The sequence below is a fragment of the Serinus canaria genome, chromosome 1 (genome assembly GCF_022539315.1).
Source record: "Serinus canaria isolate serCan28SL12 chromosome 1, serCan2020, whole genome shotgun sequence".
Lineage (NCBI taxonomy): Eukaryota > Metazoa > Chordata > Aves > Passeriformes > Fringillidae > Serinus > Serinus canaria.
This window is the reverse complement of record NC_066313.1, coordinates 21,737,036-21,756,594: the sequence shown is the minus strand read 5'-3', so window position 1 is coordinate 21,756,594 and position 19,559 is coordinate 21,737,036. Positions and strand designations below refer to the sequence as shown.

Here is a 19,559-nt window from a genome sequence, read left to right as displayed (position 1 = left end):
AATTGTTCATTTTCCTTTCAGGCTCCTTCAGCCCTTTTCCTCCCTCTTTTTCCTCTAGTGTAGCTGTCACAAAGCTCAGTATAATCCTCTCAGGGTTGGTGTGTTTCAAATACTTCAGTTAACAGTTCAGCTCCACCTGATTTTTGAGCCAATCCTGTGGGGCCAGGATTTCTGAGGCTACTTGTTCTGAAGTGTAGGAAATGCTGGCACTCACCTTTAGCTAGCTAAGTCTATCCAAGCCTTCTCTGAAAATTTTCATGCCAGTAATAAATCTTCATTAGACTAGGTTTTAAAGTAATATGCACACTCAGTGTGGGCACTTCCCAGTTTTTGGATGACTTGTGCCTAAATATTTCACTTCTGATGTGAAATAAATATTGAGCCTAAATATTTCACTTCTATACAACTATATGGAAAGAACCAAAGAGAAATGCCATGTTGAGATACTCTGGAATTTTGAAGGTGTTTGTATTCCAGTACAATTTTTGCCTTGGCACTTCCTGTTAAAAGAACGGATGTCATCTTAAGGCACACAAATAATCTGAGCAGCTTCTTAAAATGTATGAAATGTCAAAGGCAAGGCTTCATTTCTCTCCAATGCTCTCCATCAGGTAAACCTACTTTGTCCACCTGTCAATTGTATATTTTGATCCTTGTTATCCTTACAAATGTGGGGGTTTCTTTGTTATCATATTTCTCATTCCTGAAATATTTACTCTTGACATGCATATATGCAGATTAAAAAAAAAAAAAACTTAAGCATTTTCATATGCCCAGAGTACTTTGGGTTTGTGCTTAGCTCTGGGTAGCAGCACTACTTGTGACCTTTGTGGTCACTGCAGTGTCTTGACCTCTGTGCTAATTGTAGCTTGGTATTGAAAAGACAGAATTTATGTCCTCACTAGTGAATCCTGTTCAGGATAAATAAGAAAAAGATGCATACCTCTCCACTGTCTGGTAACTTTGATAGTGTAAGATAAGAAAAATATGCAGAATACAGTAGAAGGTACCATGAGCTGTAAACAAGCTGCTATAAATATATTTGTTTTGAAATACATATTGAGTTCTCTCTGTGCTGTAGCTGAACATGGTTATGCTGTTCTTTTTGGGCTGGTAACACATCACTGCTTAGGGGTTTTGGTAGATATATTCCCAGTCAGTGAATTGATTTTAGCAGTTCTGTTTTTTGGGTTCTTTCTTAACTCTTACTAGAGACAGAAGTTGCAGCAGATATTGATAAATCTATTTGATTGTGCAAGTCTGATTCATGGCATCTTAGTATTTTCTGTTTGTCATTTATGTCTAAGTAAAAGAGTTTGGAAGAGTTGTATCAAAGTTGTATCAAAGTTATATCAAATCAGAATAATTGTTTTGTTTTTATAATTCTCTTCATTTTAGTGTTCTTATTTTGTATCTCTCTTTCTTTCTAATACCTAGTTCACTCCATCCAGGCCTATTCCACCATATCTACTAGAACAAAACTCAAAATTTTTAGAAAGCTAGGCCTATTTTAAACACAAGCAAAACAGGCTGGTGCCTGAGACTGTGTATTGGTGGAACAGAGACCAAATGGTTGGTGGCTGAAGTCTTAGAGTGTTGTGGTTTCTTGCCTAAACTGCTGTGTCAAGAGTTTGTGTGAGTAGACAACTCTCCAAGTAGTCGTAACTCCTCATCTCCCTTCCCATCAGGCCAGCAGTGTGGTGTTACCTTGCAGGGAATGGGCACATGTACACAGCATTGCAAGGCTGCAGCCAGCCAGGGCTCCCTCTCACCATTTAGATTATTATGCTTTCTAGGGCAACTTCTGTGCCCATTTGGCTGGGAAGGTTTACTCTTCCTTTTGAAATAAAATGCAAAAAAGGACCTTATTGATTCTCTTCCTGTGATTTGATGAGGTGGTTGAGTTGTGGAATTTCTTTTTCGAATATTCCCCAAATCTTCACGTTCCTTTTTGTCTTTCCTGCCATTTAATGGTTTGTACATAAAGAACTTAAAGTGCTTGCTCAACACCCATAAATTAAGATGCATGGGAAGTTGATCTATCATTATCTTGATTGGTCTTACATAGAAGCTGAAGCACACAGCACAGAAATATCTTTCTCAAGGCCAAGCACGGATTCCCCAGAAGAGGACCAGATTTCCTGATTCCTAATGCTGTTCTTTAAAATAAATAGAATTCCCTTTTAACTTGTGAGGATGTTCTTTGATGCATCTGTGTTCATATGTATAAAATTTTTATTTTACTTTTTGATCTTACATTCTATTATTATTAGTAGTAGTAGTAGTAGTGGTGGTAGTGGTGGTGGTGGTGGTGGAGGTGGTGGTTGTTGTTGCCAGCTCTAAACAATTTCTATTTTCATTTTGGCAGTCATGAGTTTTCCATCAAATTGGTGGAACCATCCCTTGCTAAACTTCTTACATTAGCATAGCATTACAATTGATGAGATTGAGTTGAGGCTGCTTTGACTCTTCTTTTTTAACTTTATTATTTCTCTTTTAATAAAGGAAAATCAAACTGATATGTTCCAAATTTACACCTATACCTTCTTTTACTTGGTATGATTGATGGCTCTGTTCCTTACTACTCCTTTTCTGTTATCATGTGTATCCATTTGCAGTGAAATACCCATCTATCTTCACTGTTGTATTTTCACACTGCAGTCAAAAATCTCATTGCCTCTCAGGCACCAATTGCAAAACCTTTCCCTTTCCGTCCTTTCCTGGAAATTTGTGTGGCAGCTCAGTTCTGCAGCAGATTAAAACCTTTGCCTCTTTTTTCCTTACTCATGCCATGAAGTCATAGCTGTCTGTGATATCACAGTGGGCTGCCCTGGGAAGTCTTGTGATATCTGAAGGAGAGGATTATAGCTAGGTAAACAAAGCAGTGGCAAGACTGGAATGATAAAGGTGTTTATCATACCATAAAGCATCTTGGTAATTAGAAATTTAAGCACAGACGTTTCCTGTTTTTTGAGGGAGAGCTGGAATTTTATCTGCTTTTCTCTCATGCTTCATCAAGGAAGCTCACATTTATAAAGCAAGAGGAATTGAAGCTGCACTTTGTTTTTCTCACTGTAAGAGGGAAGAGAAAAATGTGCAGGCAGGCTAGGTCTATAACATTGATTTGTAACCAACAAAGGAAATGTCTACTTATAGGACACAAATCAATGTGACCAGACTGTGAAAGTGCAAACAGAGATGTGAGAAAATTATTTGATCGTTAGTCTTCCTTTTGAAAAGACAGAGGGCCAAATTCTGCTCTCATTTATGAGGATGTGACTTCCATGAAAACCAGAGGAGACTTGCCAATGTAATTATGAACAAAATTTTATATGCTGTCCTTCTGATGGATGGAGGTGTAAGGCATTAGAGTCAGGAAGGGGGCTAGGCAGGAAGGGAAGAATGCTGTAGTAAAGAGGATATGAACCAGGTTTTGCTGTTAATGAACAGTAGACACAGAAAACATATTGATGTTCCCTCCCATGCAGAGGTGACTGGTATGAACTGTGCACCTCCTTAATTCAGCTGAAATCATGGAAGTTTTCATTAACCTGAGAATTTGTGCCACAGGCTGAGATATTTTCTTGGAGACAGACTTGTCTCCTGAGAATTATCTAATCTTGCAGATTCTAGACTACAGGGTTCATTATCTAGGAAGACCCTGTATTAACAATAAAACCACTGTATTTTGAAAGCAGGAAGAAAATTTAGTGGTCTAAGTCCTTTTGGCCTATGAAAAGCAATAGATACTGATTTGGAAGTGAACCTCTTTATTCTTCCATGGCTAGTCTTTACAAAGACAATGTGCTTTCTAGTTGGGGGATTTTGTCTCCCCTGCAGCTGTTTGCACCCCCAGATTTACCCTGTAGAATGATAGAATTGGTTGTTTCCATTCAAAATCAGTTTCTGAAGCTGTAGGTTGACTGCATAGTGGAACTCGGTCATAAAACCATATCAAAACCACTGTAGTTCTGTAACAGAAAATGTTGATCTAGGATAAATTCACACGCCAATTTGAATGTTGTCAGAACAAATGGATTATCTTTATGTGTCAGGCTGGATGTCAGATCAGGTGTCACTTGTCTGCACCACTGTGACTTCAGGCTGGATTAGGTATCATCTGCTCTTTAGCAGCAACACAAACTCCTGCTAATTTAACAGTAACGTGATCGTGTGCCCGTGCCCAAACCAGGTCAGATCTACACTGATGACTGAGCTGAGTCTGTTCATTAGTGAGGAAACTCATCTCGACTTAAGTTTCAGAAACACCCCCAAGTGGAGGCAAACTACCTCCTTTAACTGCACACCCTGCTTTAGTCAAGGCTACAGCCCCTCTTCAGCAGTTCCCTGCATTTCCACAGGTACTGGGATTTCCCCATATGTCTCCATCCAATTCCATTAGTGCAGTCACTGAAAAGAGAAAGGCCAGCACATACATACATGCACAGTTTTAAAAGCTTGGGACTCATTTGAAGAGGTAGATATTTTTATTCTGATTAAACTGCTCTTAATTCCTGGGGATATTGTTTTATTTATGCCACAATACAAGATTAAATCAGGCCATGGCTTCCCAACAGACAAACAAAGCGAGTCTAAACAAATTATATTTTTGAAAGCTTGTGGAATAAGAATAATTTTGAATCTAATATGCATTAAAGTGACATTAAAAATCAAACAAAAAAACCCTTACATTCATTACAAGGTAAACTCCCCTTTACAGAAGGAGGCACAACAAGTTCCATTATTATACTTTGTAAACTGAAAAATGTCTGCTTCTTGATTTCTCTGAACTACTTTTGGCCTTTTGAGTTGGAAGCAAAACTCTCCCTGGCTCTTGCCCCCAACTCTCACACGTAGTGAATATCTCCCCTTGGGTGCTCTTTGTGTTGTGATATCTTGAAAAAAGTGTCTTTCTGTCAGGTATTGCTCTTATATAATACATGTTGTCATCTGGAGTGAGGCACAGTTGTGCATATTTAGCTGGTTTGCTTTGTAATGCGTCATTACAAGTGACCGAAAACATGGTACAGGAAGTTGTTTGTGTGCTTTTTTCCTCGCTTATGCAACTCCCAAGCAGAAAATGTTCTTGAGAGCAGATGGTAGAGAAAAGTCAATTGCAAGTTCCATTTTCCAGATGCATAGATGTTTCATGTCTTCTTGAAGCCAGTTCAGATGGCTTTGGAAACTTGAGTCTAACTTTTGCTTAACCCTTTACTGGGTAGCCAGTTAAACTGTTTCCTACTGAAGTTTCAGTCCTAATAAAAATAGCCTGACTGCACAAGATCCATTGTGTTCTTAGATGCTTAGCTGGAATCTGGGACATGGTTTTATAATCAGCAATTAAAATATTAATACTGCTCTTCTATCCAGAATGCTGCAAGTTCAGCATCTGATGCATGTTCTATGGTTTCCATTCATTTCTCTCTTTCAACTTTCCAAAGAACGCACTGTAACACATAGGGCCCAATATCTGAATTTCTTACTGCTTGACAAAGGGATTACTAGATAGTGAAGTCAAATTAATTTGACTTCCTACAGAGAAGGTAAGAACTTCTTGCCCTAGGGCAGTAACACAGTCAGCTCATGACTGCATGATACTGATAAACTACAGTTTACAACTCAGTAGGTTTCTTGCTTGATTTAGTTTTTTCACTTGCTCAGGTCTTTGGACTTTTCACTACAGTCTTATTGCTGCTGAACTGTAGGCTTTTATTTGATAACACATAAAAGTATCAGTCCAATTTTTTTCCCCATTGCACCCACAGGAATCTGTGGGAGATCAGATGAGTATTGTAGACTAACTTAGTGGGAGGGCATCCATGAAAGTCGATCTGCAGTTGTTGGCCAGACCAGTCACTTCGTGAGTTCAAACACAATCTAGGTTTTGTTTAGATCTGACTTTACTATAAGGTGATTTGTAGATCCGGGGATTCATAAGAAGTAAGACACTTGATACTGTAATAACAATACTAAATTGTCAGTTGTTGTCCATAGATCCCGAGAAAATAGAAAGTAGGACTTCTCCAAAGACACTGCCTGGCATGCAGCATGACGTGCCTTGGTCAGAGGTAGGCAAAGAACCAGTCCGAACATCTGATCCACTGAGTTTTGATGTTTTCTAGTACTCTCAACCAACTTTAAAGAACGATTATCTGAGCTAAGAAAGATAATAGATTTAGAAATAAAAGCTGAAGAACATTTTTAATTATGTCGCCACCTACATTTTTAGCTGTTTCTTCACACGTGCTCTATTCACACACTGTGAAAAGATGAACCTAAACTGAACTCTCAAAGCTGAACAAATTCAGAAGTAAACTGACTTTTCAAATCCCTGGTTCCAAGACATCTCTTAAAATGAGAGAATACAGGTGTTTAGGATGACTGAAATCTCACTGTTACGTTGGTAATAGCATATTATTAATTGAAGTTTAGATGCCCAGAAATGGTTATTGATGGTAACAGAGGTCAGAAGGAACTGGGTTTTTTTGGCAAACCTTATGAAACAGTCTAGAACCACTCCATTTGCAGAGAGGCTCCCAAGGGAAGTGGTCTGACACCAATCCCGTCAGAGTTCAGGAAGTGTCTGGACAGTGGTCAGTTATATGATTTAGTTGTAGATAGTCATGCAAGGATGACCTCCTACAGAATGAAAGTTCAGAACTTTGTGACACCAGAGTAATCTTCAGAAACTCCTTCCTTCTCAAGACCACTCATGGACTACGAAAATAATAATATTTTCAATTTATAGAGAAGTTTCATCTGGAGAACCATTACTGATTTGCAGCATTATCTATTAGCCTTGCAGTAACGAGAGAGTTGCATATTGTCTTTTACTTTTCCAAGGGGAAAACTGAGAGGTGTAAAAACAAGTGTTTCTCAGAACTATGAGAAGTACTTTATTAAAATTTGGGTGTTCGCTAAGAGACACGAGAGTTAACACCTAGAAAGACTTGAGCTTTCAGGACAGGATCCAATCATAGCCTTCACCATTCAATGTTCTCTCAAAACCAAACAGAGCTGTTGGGGTTTTTTTTCACTCCTTCTTGCTGCTTGGCCTGAGAAGCAAATTGCACATACCAGACTGGCTTCTCAAGGCAGTAAGTGAAAATGGCATTTTAAAATAATAGTTGCAGCTCAGAACTGTCATACTGCATATGAAAAGCTCGCTCCTTACCAGAAACAAGGTACAGAAAGTAATAGGAATATGTGTGTGTGTGCATGTGGATGTGTCTGGGTCTGGGACACAGAATCCGTACCTGGAAATGGCTTGCTATTATTAGACATGCAGTTACCAGGGGTTATGTAAGACAATTGGAGCTCTGTTTTTTAACAGAGATGTGATTCATGCTTCTTGTAGTAACAGTAGCCACCTCCAAAGGAGACAGAAAGCAGACACAGACAAAAGGCTGAAGAAATCAATGCTGGCTGAACACAGCTATCTTCATGATACCTTCTGCTTGCAAACAGACTTCAGGTTTTCAGCTGTGGAGGCTGATGCTAATTCCAAAGAGTTCTGGAGATACTGAGCTGGTACGTCCATATTGGTGGTGTTTGCAAGGTTGAAGCGACAGGAGCTGTGAGGGGTGACAGTATTGGGCACACTTTGCCATGTTCCCCATAATGTCTCTGGTGTTCTGCAGGAGGCTGAGAGAGCTGTGAGCAGAACTAGCACTCCTACTCTGTTTTCTCAGTTACTCCTGCTGGGAAAGACTGGAACCAAAACAACTTTTGGCTCCTCTACAATTAACACTTCTACAGACATTTTTATAGTAATGTGGAGGGAGAGTCAAGACCTGGAGTAGCTTTGAACTTCTGCCAGCACCCTTCATTAGAGCAAATTGTGAAATCTGATTGAACTAGAATAGCTCTAAGCTCCCCTACAGCTAAGATTCCTGATCCATCTCCTATGGTACTTCTTGCCGATCATGGCAGAAATCAGAATATCTGCAAGAGCCCTGATAGTTCTGTTCATCTGAGCCATTTTCTTATAAGATTTTCTGTCACAAAATAGCAGGAGTAAGGTAGCTGCCAGATTGTCTACAATCAAAAACTCAAATCACCTTCTCACAGAATTTCTTTTCTGATAAGAAAAAATGTTGAGCTGAGACACTGGTGCAGTGCTTATTTACAGAGTCACTTTCCAGAAATAAAATGTGGAGAAGTTGTTATCAGGTCCCCTCAAGTCACTGCCATTCCCTACCATGCCTCCTCTTGGAATATTGTAGATCTCCTATAAAATTTTGTTTCAGCATCATCTCAACCATTCTGCGTAGTAACTTCTGCTGTCAAGGAAGACGCTGAAGATTTGCAAATGGTCTTTTTAGCACTCAGGAGACAGCCCTCCTACGTTAGCAGAACTTATCCAACAACAGAGCCAACTGCCTTCAGTTTCATTCAAAAAAGTTTTGAAATGACCAGAGAAGAGGCCTCCAAAAGCCACAGAAGAGAGCTGAATACTGAATTAAGATAAATCCCAAGAGTATCATTTGCTAATACTGAAGTAAGAACAACAATTATTGCTATGTTATTTTCCTTAATGCATCATGCTGCATATACTGCACAGAAGTCACTTCAGCTACTATTAATGTTAGTAATCATTCTCTATCAGCCACACCACATACAGTTTTAAGAGAATAGTGAAAAATAACTCAGAATGCCTTAAAAATGGTGTTGTAGTCATATCCTGACTCTGTGTTTTCCTAGCACAGGGTGTTTAAAACCCAGATCTGAATAACGCAACTGGCACTGACATCTCTACATTTCAGGCATACTTAAGAAAAATCCTGGTTTGATGCAGATGATACAAACTTTAAAAAGCAAATAATTATCACAAATATATATCACACCTCGGGACACTGCTGTCAGTGACTTGACATTTCAAATGATGAGTTTCACAAATGTGTATAACCATCAGATTTGATTGAGCAATGTTTTAGAATAATTCACATGCTCATCTAGAACTTTTTTCATTGTGTTTTGGCACTGAAGCATGAAACAGGAAATCTACAGTGGTTTTCTCTTTGCTTGTGAGGAAGCAAGCGCTTTGATCAGTTCTATGTACTCCAAGGCTGTAGTCAGTTATTCCTCAATGGATAATGAAACCAAAGCCCAGAGTGACTCGGTTTCTCTGTGGATCCCGTGTGATATTTTATATATAGTTTTTGACATAAATCAAACAAGCTTTCATTTGTACAGTTTGAGGCCAGAGGCAGCAAACACACAGGAAGAATGGTATGGGAAAACACGTTTGTGGTGCTTTTTACCTAGTCTTTTCACTGTGTTGGTTACCGACTCTTTAAAGAATGACTGGAAAGGGAAATCTTCAGAGATGGAGACAGTCATCCAAAACAAACCAAACCAAAACAAAACAAAAAAATTAAAAATAATTTTAATTTTTTCATAACTGACAGTAACACAATTCTTTAGCTCAGCATTTGGGCAGTGGTGGTAAAAATGTTAAAACTTAAGGAAAAGATTCCTTGTCTCAGATTTCACCCCTCAGAATCCATGCAAATGTGATTTTAATATAAATTTTCCTCTAGTAAAGGCAGATAAAATCATGCAAGCATGTTCATCTCCTTATAAAACAAGTCACATAATGAAAGCTCAGGGAGAGGAAGGAATTCTATCACAAAAATTCTAAGTTTTTTTTGGGAGGAAGGAGGGTGTTCAGTTTTTCTGTTTATCTGTTTGATAACCTGGCTCTTGGTGCTTGAGAAAACGAGATGTATCAGAGAAACTTATATTTCTTACTTTGCCTTGAAGGGGATAGTCCTGTGACAAATGGGTCAAATCTATTGAAATTTATAGCTGAAATTTCCACTGTCCTACATGGAATTCTACCTTTAATTAATGTAAACAGTATATCATCATTTCCGCAAGCAACAAGCCATGGAAAACACAGTATTTAATTACTTTTATCACTTACCATTTTGTATCATGTTCCATATTCATGAAAGGGTACTTCCAACTTGTGATTGAGATCATCTTTCAGCATAAGAACCACAAGCTCAGTGGCCAGACACTGATGCATCAAGTGCTGTACCACTGTGATGAGGAAAGATGGGGGTAGGGCAGAACCAGTGTCAATGGTGTAAATCTTGATTAAATTGTTAGGTGCTGAGATTACACAGTCCCTGCACCTTGGTGAAAATACACTGTCTGTTTGAAAACCTGGTTAATGAAACAGGGAGATCTATTCTTTGAGGACATTCAGTACTTCCTACAATTCACCAGTATCTATGGGACTAAAGGGTTTCAGGATTTGTACCAAAGTATTTGCAAGGACAGCATTTAATGAAACCAAAGCAACGTGTAGGGGAAGAAACTCAGCTCATTTTCTTCGTATGCTTTCATTGTTTTTGTTCTTCCTGAAAAATAATGTCCTTTCAGATTTCGTTTGACATCTCCATGATATTGAACAGATTCGGCGAAATCACCAATATTTTGACAGGATTCCTTGGCAATGAAATGTTCATGAAGCTCATCTGTCATAAGCTAATCTGGCTCATCTAGCCAAAGCAGTAGCTTAGGCAGATATATTACTGTAACAATTTAATTTCTGCATATTTTCTTCGTCTCTGGTGATTGCAGTGATGGCAATTCATATTTCAGCTTCAGAAACATTGGTATTAATTGCAGCACAACTATACCTTTAGTTTTGTGAGAATCTTGCTTAAGGCAGCAAGGCAGCGTTGTGTTGTCCGCCTTCTTGTTAACAAGACAATATTCTGATTGCACTGGCCATCCTGAGTGTTCATGGCTTCAAAACCTGAACCTCTTACTTGCTCCCCTCCCATGAACCTTTTTGAGTTTCAAGCCATAATGCTGGTGCCTTATGAACCTACATCATCAGCACATAAATGACTGAGGCTGTTTACACCCTCAAACTGCTTCTATTAATACTAAGTATCTGTAGAAAAGTAGCACTCAAGATTCAACAACACTCACAATATACAAGCACTACCCACAAATCAGTCTGTTCCCGAGAAAGGTTATGTAGGTGCAGTTCCACTGAGCACAGATGATTTACTCCATATTCCACACCAACGTCAATAAAATTAGGTCTTTATCTGTTTGCCTTTGTCACACCCCACTTTAATGAACGGCTTTGAAAATTATGTGGTTGTACTCAGCATTCAGATACAACTGTGAAGGCTCCAAAGTAGGAATACACAGAATTCTGTGTTTTATACCCAGCAATGTTCTGCCAGAATAAGATAATTTTAAAATAATGATCATTCATATAACTCTATATACATACATAAATACATGGTTACTTCTATGTATATATCTGTGTATGTGTATGTGTACAGTACTGTTTCTTCTTGTTACCACATGTGGAAAGTGCTCTGACACTGCTATGGTTCAGTCTGGCATCAGAGATTTTTGTATTCATTTAAACCACTAGCTGCATGTTACTGTAGGGATTTTGGTGACCTGCTCCTGCTCTGATTAGGCCTACCAACTACTTACATTTAGTTTCCTCTTCTAAGTAGAAGTTACCTTCATTTCAAATCCAGCATGCAAAGTCCAGACAGTTGCTTAACATTGCCAAGCATGGTTTTATCCTGCTCTGCCCCCTGCAAGGAGCAGCCAAGAGAGCAGCACACGTTCTGCTTGGGCACCTGCCACATCCACAGGTGTGGAATTTACACACGCAACACACTGAGCATGATGAGATCTTCATTAGTGGAAAATAGGCAGCACTCAGAGTTAGATCTTAAATGAGAGAGAATGTTCTATGCTGAGGCCTTGTACCACTGCCCCAGGTAGGAAGGGATTTGGCATGGGAAATGGAAAGTCAGAGGAAGAGTCATCCTTTTCGACCTGAACTCTTAGGCATGGTTAGCTGTTACACTGAGAGTACTGCTTGCAAATAGAAAGAAATATCAGAAGAATCAACAAACAGAACAAAAGTAAGACCTCAAAAATGCCTATTCCAAGTGCCAAAATCAAACTTAAGAATTGCAGCTTAAGAGCAGCGAAATTCTATAGTATCAGATAAAAGGCCCTTGAGAGAAGGGGAAAAGAAACAGATGCAGACATGTAATAGAGGTCCTCTGAGTGAAAAAGTGGGAACATAATGTAGACTTTCCTACAATGCAGACTTTCCTGATATTCTGGATTTCAGTAAGTACCTCTGGGACTTCAGGGAGAGATTTTTTTTCTCAAGTGCTATTGCAAACATGTCCCTGTGGGAAATTGGCCTTTACCAGGCTAGAGCGGTACAGCCTCTTTAAACAGTCTTTCTGTAAATGTCTAATCCATTAACAAAATAATTTCTGATTTTTAGGCCATACTGATAGTGGACATACAGCATTCCCAGTCGAATACAGAAATCAGCCATTTCCTCTTGGAAATAAAGCCCTGACTACTGTGAAAAATCCATGCTTATGGCCTTCTCATAACATGTCCTGTGTTGCTAAATTTTTGTCGGTTTTTTTTAGCACAGGTTGTGGCCTCTGCTTAAACAGTGGCTTTTACATCTCAGTCTATCTTGATCTCTGAGACCCTGGGGTTAGATATCTACCTATAGGTAACCAATGGGCTAACCTTGTTCATACAATGTAAATGCCATAATCAGTCCTAGTCAATGTACTTTCTCCTTATAAACTGTAAAATCTATCTGGAATAACCCATTTTGTGCAGAAAGTTGATTCTTGAATTGTGTTTATTGATGGCTAACACTGCTGTTTTCATCTCCTCCTTCTTGTTGTGGCCTTAAGAATTTAATCCAAAATCCTACTCCCAGAGAGAAAAAGTGACCAAAAAGAATTGAATTCAGCTCAGTCTGAAAATATATCATGACTGTGAAAGCATCAATTAAAACTCAACCCACCTGACTCGGGAGAGCTGTACAATATGTGCATTAAGATCAGACATGCTAACTTCCAAGGCACTAGTGAGTTACTTTCCATTGCCTCATGATAGACAGCACTGTTCCAGCACAGTAAATAAGAGTAATCGGAAATCCGCTCACAAGAAGCTCATCTTTTAATTTTTTCATTACTAGGGATCAGAGAAAAGGCAGAAGGAAGATTCTCATGATATCAGGGGAAAGACTGTTGCAAGAATAAAATAAATAGCAGTTAACTAAAAACTTGAGTCTGCTTGATTGGGAATCACTAAAAAAAAGTAAGAGAAGATTGTGATACCAGATCTCAAGCAAAGAGAAGGAGCTATTTTGCTGATTGTCCCTTGCTGGTCAGACATAGGAGTGTTCTTAACAATTGGGGAATACTCAATGTGTTTGATGGTGTCTCTGAAGAGACAGAAGTACATTCAGGGGGAGAGACAGAAATATCCTGCAGGGAACTAACCTAAAAAAAGCCGGTTTCAGGACCAAGCAACCACAGTAAGTTGATGTTTATACTATTTAAGTCATCTGTAAAGGAAATATGATGGTGTGTTGTGTAAAGAGCAGAGTCAGGACAATGCTTGCTTCTGTGTGCTTTAGGTAATACAATATGACAAACCACATTAGATCAATGGTGCTGATTAATGAACAGCCCTGGAAAGGTAGCTAACAAGAGATGAAAGGGTCAAGACACAAATTTCAGGAGGGAGAAGGAGGATCAGTGCCTCAGAATATAGAGAAATGGTCCAGGAGCCGATTAATCATCAGCATTATTATGTAAAGCACCACATTTTCTCCTGACTTTATGCCCATTGCAATGGTACTGAAGTCAGTATAAAAGTGACCTAAAGTGTACATCTTAAATCACAATCTGTAGTACATCACTACTCTCATAAAATGGACCTTCCTTAATAAAAACACTGATATAATTAATGTTCCTCACACCCTCTAAATTACCAGATAAAACTTGGAAAGAGCAAGGTGGAATAAAAGTGAGCATGTATAAAATGCCCAAGTTACTATCATTAGTGGGAATATTTAAGTAATAAAGTCTGCATTCCTGGAATGCATTCATGCAGAACATTTATCCTCCAAAATCTTAATTAAGCACACAGTACCCCATGGAACAGAAATATAATGCTTTCCTTTTCTGGATAGAGGAGCCCGGGTACACAGGGGAGAAGTTACTTAACCCAGTGTTGCACATCCCACTTCTCTGTTGTCCTGCTTCTCTCTCTTTTTGCCCTATCTTCTTGTGGTCAAAGATCCTTTTCCTCTAATTTTTCCAAAGTTAAATGATGTATTTTACAAAATTTGGAGTATTTCATTCTCTGTTGCAATACCATCAGCTTTGTTGATTTTATGTATTTAAAAAGTGCCTAACAACTGCTGAGGATCTCAGTGCTTTATGCTCATCACACTGGAAGAAAGAGAGCTATCTTCCCAGGCCATGGCAAAAAAACATGGAGAAAAATGAAGATACTTTAAGTGTTGCCTTTCACAGAGATTTCTGAGCCCATATTTTGTAGAAAACTTCCAACAGCCCATCTCTAACAACTTGTCTGCTTGACCCTTGTTGGGAAGCCAGATTGAGTGCTAGGCAGTGCTACAAGAGAGAGCCACTTGGATTGGGATCCCAGAGATTGGAAGAGCAATAATGACACAAAAAGAGAGGTGACAAAATATGCAGGATTAGTACATGCAGTTCTTAGGCTTCTCTCGTGTGAAATTAGGAGTGAAGTGAGCAGGAGTTCTGCTGAAGTAAAGACTAAAGACCTGATCCTGTGATTTTTCTGCTTCTAGTACAAGTTAAAAATGCATGTTATCTGAAGTACTAGGCAGTCTCTAAGGCACGTGGGATTTATGCCTTAAAAAGGTGAGCAATAGCCAGATAAAAGACAGACTGATGTGTGCAAAGTGGATGAAGAAGCAAGGTCAGCGTTAACAGAACAGGTGGGGCGTATATGGAGGTGGGAAAGAGAGCTTAACAGTAAGCCATGCTGAGCGTTAGCAAGGACTTAAATCTACAGAATTCTTGGGCATTACTGCACCTTTGAAATTCAATCCTTGGTTCTGGTCAAAATTGTCACTGTTTTATGTAATTCTTTCCAACTAACCTGATGCATGTGATTTCTTTTCCAAGCCCTGGTGAAACTCAGAGGCTCAGGCTAGGTTGTAGATTTTGTGTGTGTGTGTGTATTTGAATTTACTTAATTTGCAATTCAAAGCAGACTCCAAGAGGGGAGAACCTAAAAAAAAAACTGGAATCAAATAAATTTTTTTCTTGAACCCCTGTAAAATGTAGCTGCCAGGTTTCATGTAGCCAGTTGAAATCAGAATTTAGTATATATCCCAGTCACTAAGAAACACCAGCATTACAAAATGTGTGAATTGAACATAAAACTGAATGTATATTTTGTGAAGTACATTATTACAGTGTCATCAAAAATCACTCATTGGGTCTTTTAGTGCTTATTGGAGTGTTCCTGCTGCACAAACAGCAGGGTCTTTTTGTGTTGCATTTTCAGACATAAATTCCACCTTGCACAGTGACATTAGCTACCTGTGAAATAACAATTACATCTTTAACATTTTTCAATCACCTTCTTAATTTCTTTGATAAATATTTGCTTTTCTGGTCTGCTCAGAGTAGGCAAGATCATTTTTTTATGGAAGTGGCACCAGTGGCTTTACTGTGGACAGGACTGAATATGCTGACATCTCAAGACTTCTTTGCATAAGTGAAGTGAGCAGGATTTAATTCTGTCCCTGGATGTCAACTTCAGACATACTCCCAACATACCCACAGTGAGCCACTAAAGGATAATGAGAAGCTAGCAAAGGAGGAGTTCTCTTAGTCTAGAGAAGGATTCAAGTCTCCCAGAAACTTAGATCTGGATGGGGAAATCACCATGTAATAAATATTGGACCAGAGGTTTTTTTGTGGATCCCTTCCCATCTCAGTCCATTGGTTCCAGCTATGTCTTTATCTCAGAAGATTTCAGCAATAAAACTGCTGCTGAGCTGAACCTTTCCTGCAAGGCTGGCAATAAGTTACTTCCCTGGTGTCACTGCAGTAGACCAGGTGGCTGATGAGAGAAAAGTGGGGTTTCTGCTTTGATACAAGCCATGCTTTTTGTGATGTAAAGACAGCAAAAGACATGAAGGAGGATTCTTTCATTCCTTTTCCTGCCTTTCAGTCCTGAGAAAGTGTTTATTGCTGCTCGGAACAGGACTGGCCTTGTTGTTCTGATGAGATGCACTTGAGTGCCAAGTTTGTGCTAGCTCTCCATCAGTGCTCCATGCTCATGCCATTGGAGATCCTGCTGGTAGCCCTTTGGTGGCCAATCCTTCCTCTCCTCCTTGCTTTACTGGATTAGGTTGCATGGGCAGACTGGGGTAACTGGGGACTGACTCTGTGGCCCTTTGCAGCCAGGGCTGGAGGGATTGAAGCGGGAATTCAGCACTACCAGGCTGCAGCCAGCTGTACTCACAGCACAGAATGCCAGTTAGAGTTGTAGCAAGTTTTCTTGCTCTCAGTAAATAATTATTATTTCCCCCTGACCTTTCCTTCTGATTCTTCCTGGTACAGACACAGCCCCTCTCTGTTCCCTGCCCCAATGAACGTCTGCACTAGGTCCAAGGCTTGGAGTAATTTACCTGAAGAGTGATACCATTTGGAAACCACTGTAAGTATATTTTATCTCTTATAAAAGACTTCTTGTTCAGCAAAATAAGACATCTTACAAAAACAAAAACAAACTGCAGCACCTGTGAGCCTTGCTGATGAGGGTAAACTAAGTTTTTCTTTTGAAATTTGCAAGGAAATATGTGGGCAAAAAGTATGTCAGTAAAAAACTGTTAAATATTTAAATCATAGCCTCACAGCATAGTTCAGCAATAGCTGGTTTGATCTGCTTGTATTTTTTACTTTGGCAAGTTCTCCCTACTTACTTCTCTAGCTCGTGCTGTTCTAATTGGTTCATCAATGTTTATCTTTGCAGTGTTTATCTTCTTTTTTATTCTTATTACTTTTTAATGAGACACCTTTCCTCTCATTGGTGTTTCAGGCAATACAGACAGGCAATCTATTGCAACTTCTTAAAGGTTTACACTGTTCTTTCAGGGCCCTGAGACATTTATGACTTAAGGCCACTACAATTCGGTAGATTTGGCTGGATTACATAGGTAAAGTTGCCTGAGAGAATTCTGACTGCATTGTGGTTTTATTATGCTCTGAAATGACCATTTGCCTGATATTTTTACTTTCTCCCCCATAAATTTAATAGTTTTGAATTATTTTGATCAGTTCTCAGTAATTGTCAGTATTGTAACAGTGTTAGCATAGCTGAGATGCCCTGATATTACAAGTGAGGCAAGCTCTGTAGACAGGACCCAACTCTCATGAGACTTGTGGTTTAGATGGAATAAATAGACAACTTTTGGGCCGTATAAACCCTACCTCAGGCCTGAAAAGGACCCAGCAAATTTCAATCTTACTTTAACTTAATCTCTGAGTTTAATTTAATTATGTTAATCAGTCTCCTGTAAGGGATTTTGGAGTTTATTTTACTTTTCTGTGTTGATTAAATTTTCCAGGCTTTTATTGCACTAGAACATTGGGTCTCTCTTGTCAGTTTTCTGTGCCTCCCATTCTTGCTTTGCAGTATTGTGCTGGGATTTCTCTTTCATATTACATTTTATGGTGATGTTTTCAGGAGTTTGTGTTTTCCACTGTATGACACAAACTTGCAATCAGAGATTTTAAACAAACTGCCAGTCATGTAGCTGCAACAGCATGAAGACGAATGTGGCTGCAAAATCACCAGAGAAGCTGTGTGAATATTCAGGCAATTCAGTCCAGCCTGTGCAGGACTTTTAACTACTGAAGCAACACTTCTGGCAGGAAAACTGTCATGGTTCAGGTGATTTAAAGGGAGCCTGTCTTGGGAAGCTTCACCCTCAGCTCTGGCACTCAGTGTGCCCTGAATTTTAGGGTGAGGTCTCTGGGCAGATTTTAGTGGGTTTTTGTTGTTCTTTCAGCCCTATTTTTTTTAAATCTAGTGATTGTACTCCTGTCTCTCTTTACTTTGTCAGTTTCTAAATATGTATTGTCAATGTCATGTCTGAAAGAGACACAACACTGGCAGTGATAAACACTGATATCAGGAGCTGTGTTAGTCACACACAGGCAGAGGAAGAATGTGCAGCAGAACACTGAGGGAAAATATTGCTTAAAATCAGACGTGAACTTTTTTCACACTCTTATTTTTAGGATTTGAAAAGCTGGAGGTTTTGTTTTTTATTGGGTTTTTTGTTTTGTTTTGTTTTGTTTTGTTTTGTTTGTTTTGGTTTTTTTCCAATTCTATACAGCCCCTGTGAATTTCTAAGGTTACAAACTAACTGTGCACCAGTAAGTTAAGCACAGTGCTTGGACCCTACAGGCATCTCTGACCTGAGGGCACTTAGTATAAGGTGATGCCATAGCTGTGAAGAGGCAAAATAATGCCTGGAACATGGGTGGGCAGACTCAGCCAGCAGCACCACTTACAACAACATCAGCAACCCTGTGGCATGTTCCCTCTGTGCTGCTTAATATGTGACGAACAAAGGTCTGGTTGGTGACCCAGCCCTCCCTGTATTCAGAGGCTGAAAACTGCCTCATTATTGTTCATTATGTAGTATTACTCTCATGCAGTCACATTATGATGGCTTCCCCTGAGAGCCAGGATGCTGCTGTGGGCTCTGCACAGCTACACTGGTTCCTATACCTGAGCTAATTTGTTCAGTGCTAACCTGATGTCTCTGCAGGACAGAGTGCTATTCCCCTTGTAAGGGAAGGTTCAAGCATTAGTTATAGCTGCTGTGTGAGAAGTACAACATACACTGTCTATTTTTGACAGGGACCGTTTTGCTGGGCCCACTGTGAGAATGTGTTAACTCATCCAGGGGAAATTCATTCCAAACTCAATAATGGTTGCAAGGGAGGTACAGGCAAAGAAATCAACTGTGGAGAGCAAGTGGAGGGTTGAGGGAGAGAAAGTTGTATGCAAGAGTGGCAGCAAGAAAGGGGAAGTGTGGCAGGGGTTTTAAAGGCATTCCAAAGCTCAGAGGTAGTAATTAGTTTCTAGATAGCTTTGAGGTTAGGACATCCAAAATATTACCCATTCTGCCTTCAAATGAAACAGAAATGAGCCAATTCTAGTTTACAGCCAGTGCCCAGATCATGCAGCCGCTGCATCATTGTGAGTTGGCCACCATCTGAGATCTTGTTCTATGACAGTGCAGTGTTAAGGTACATGGAAAGGAGCGAATGCCTCAGTGCAAAGAGGATGCTGACAGAAAAGAGAAATAATATTATGGCAGTGATTGTATACATTTTGCTTTGCATGTGAGCTCACAAGTACTGATACACACAGTTCAGTTCAGGAAAGACAGGGGAGGCAGTTAGCCTGTAGTAGGTACTGGAAAACATACAATGAAGAAAGAAGACAATATGTTTTAAGTGGTGTAAATTAACATTACGAAAAAACCCACATAAATATAAGGGAATGCTGAAAGTGAATGCCAACAAAAGGAAAATACATGGACATAGGATAGAAAATTTAAAGTGATAGAGTAGGTAGGATGTTTAGAAATAAACTGGATAAATCTCTTGTAAATCAGTAGCAAATATAAATTCTGCAGGGACCCTCTAAAT

At 39.3% G+C, this 19,559-nt stretch overlaps 1 protein-coding gene across 21 annotated transcripts in view; it reads left to right on the top strand.

Annotated features, from left to right (window-relative positions):
• Window positions 1-19,559, top strand: part of ZBTB20 (zinc finger and BTB domain containing 20) — a 475,279-nt gene that overhangs the window by 423,429 nt on the left and 32,291 nt on the right. For 5 of the 21 annotated variants that reach the window (XM_050977311.1, XM_050977315.1, XM_050977307.1 and 2 more), the window contains one exon: window positions 16,452-16,548. The exons of the other annotated variants lie outside the window; for them this stretch is intronic. The gene's annotated coding sequence lies outside the window, so the exon portion shown is untranslated. The remainder of the gene's footprint in view (window positions 1-16,451; window positions 16,549-19,559) is intronic. 21 annotated transcript variants of the gene reach the window in all.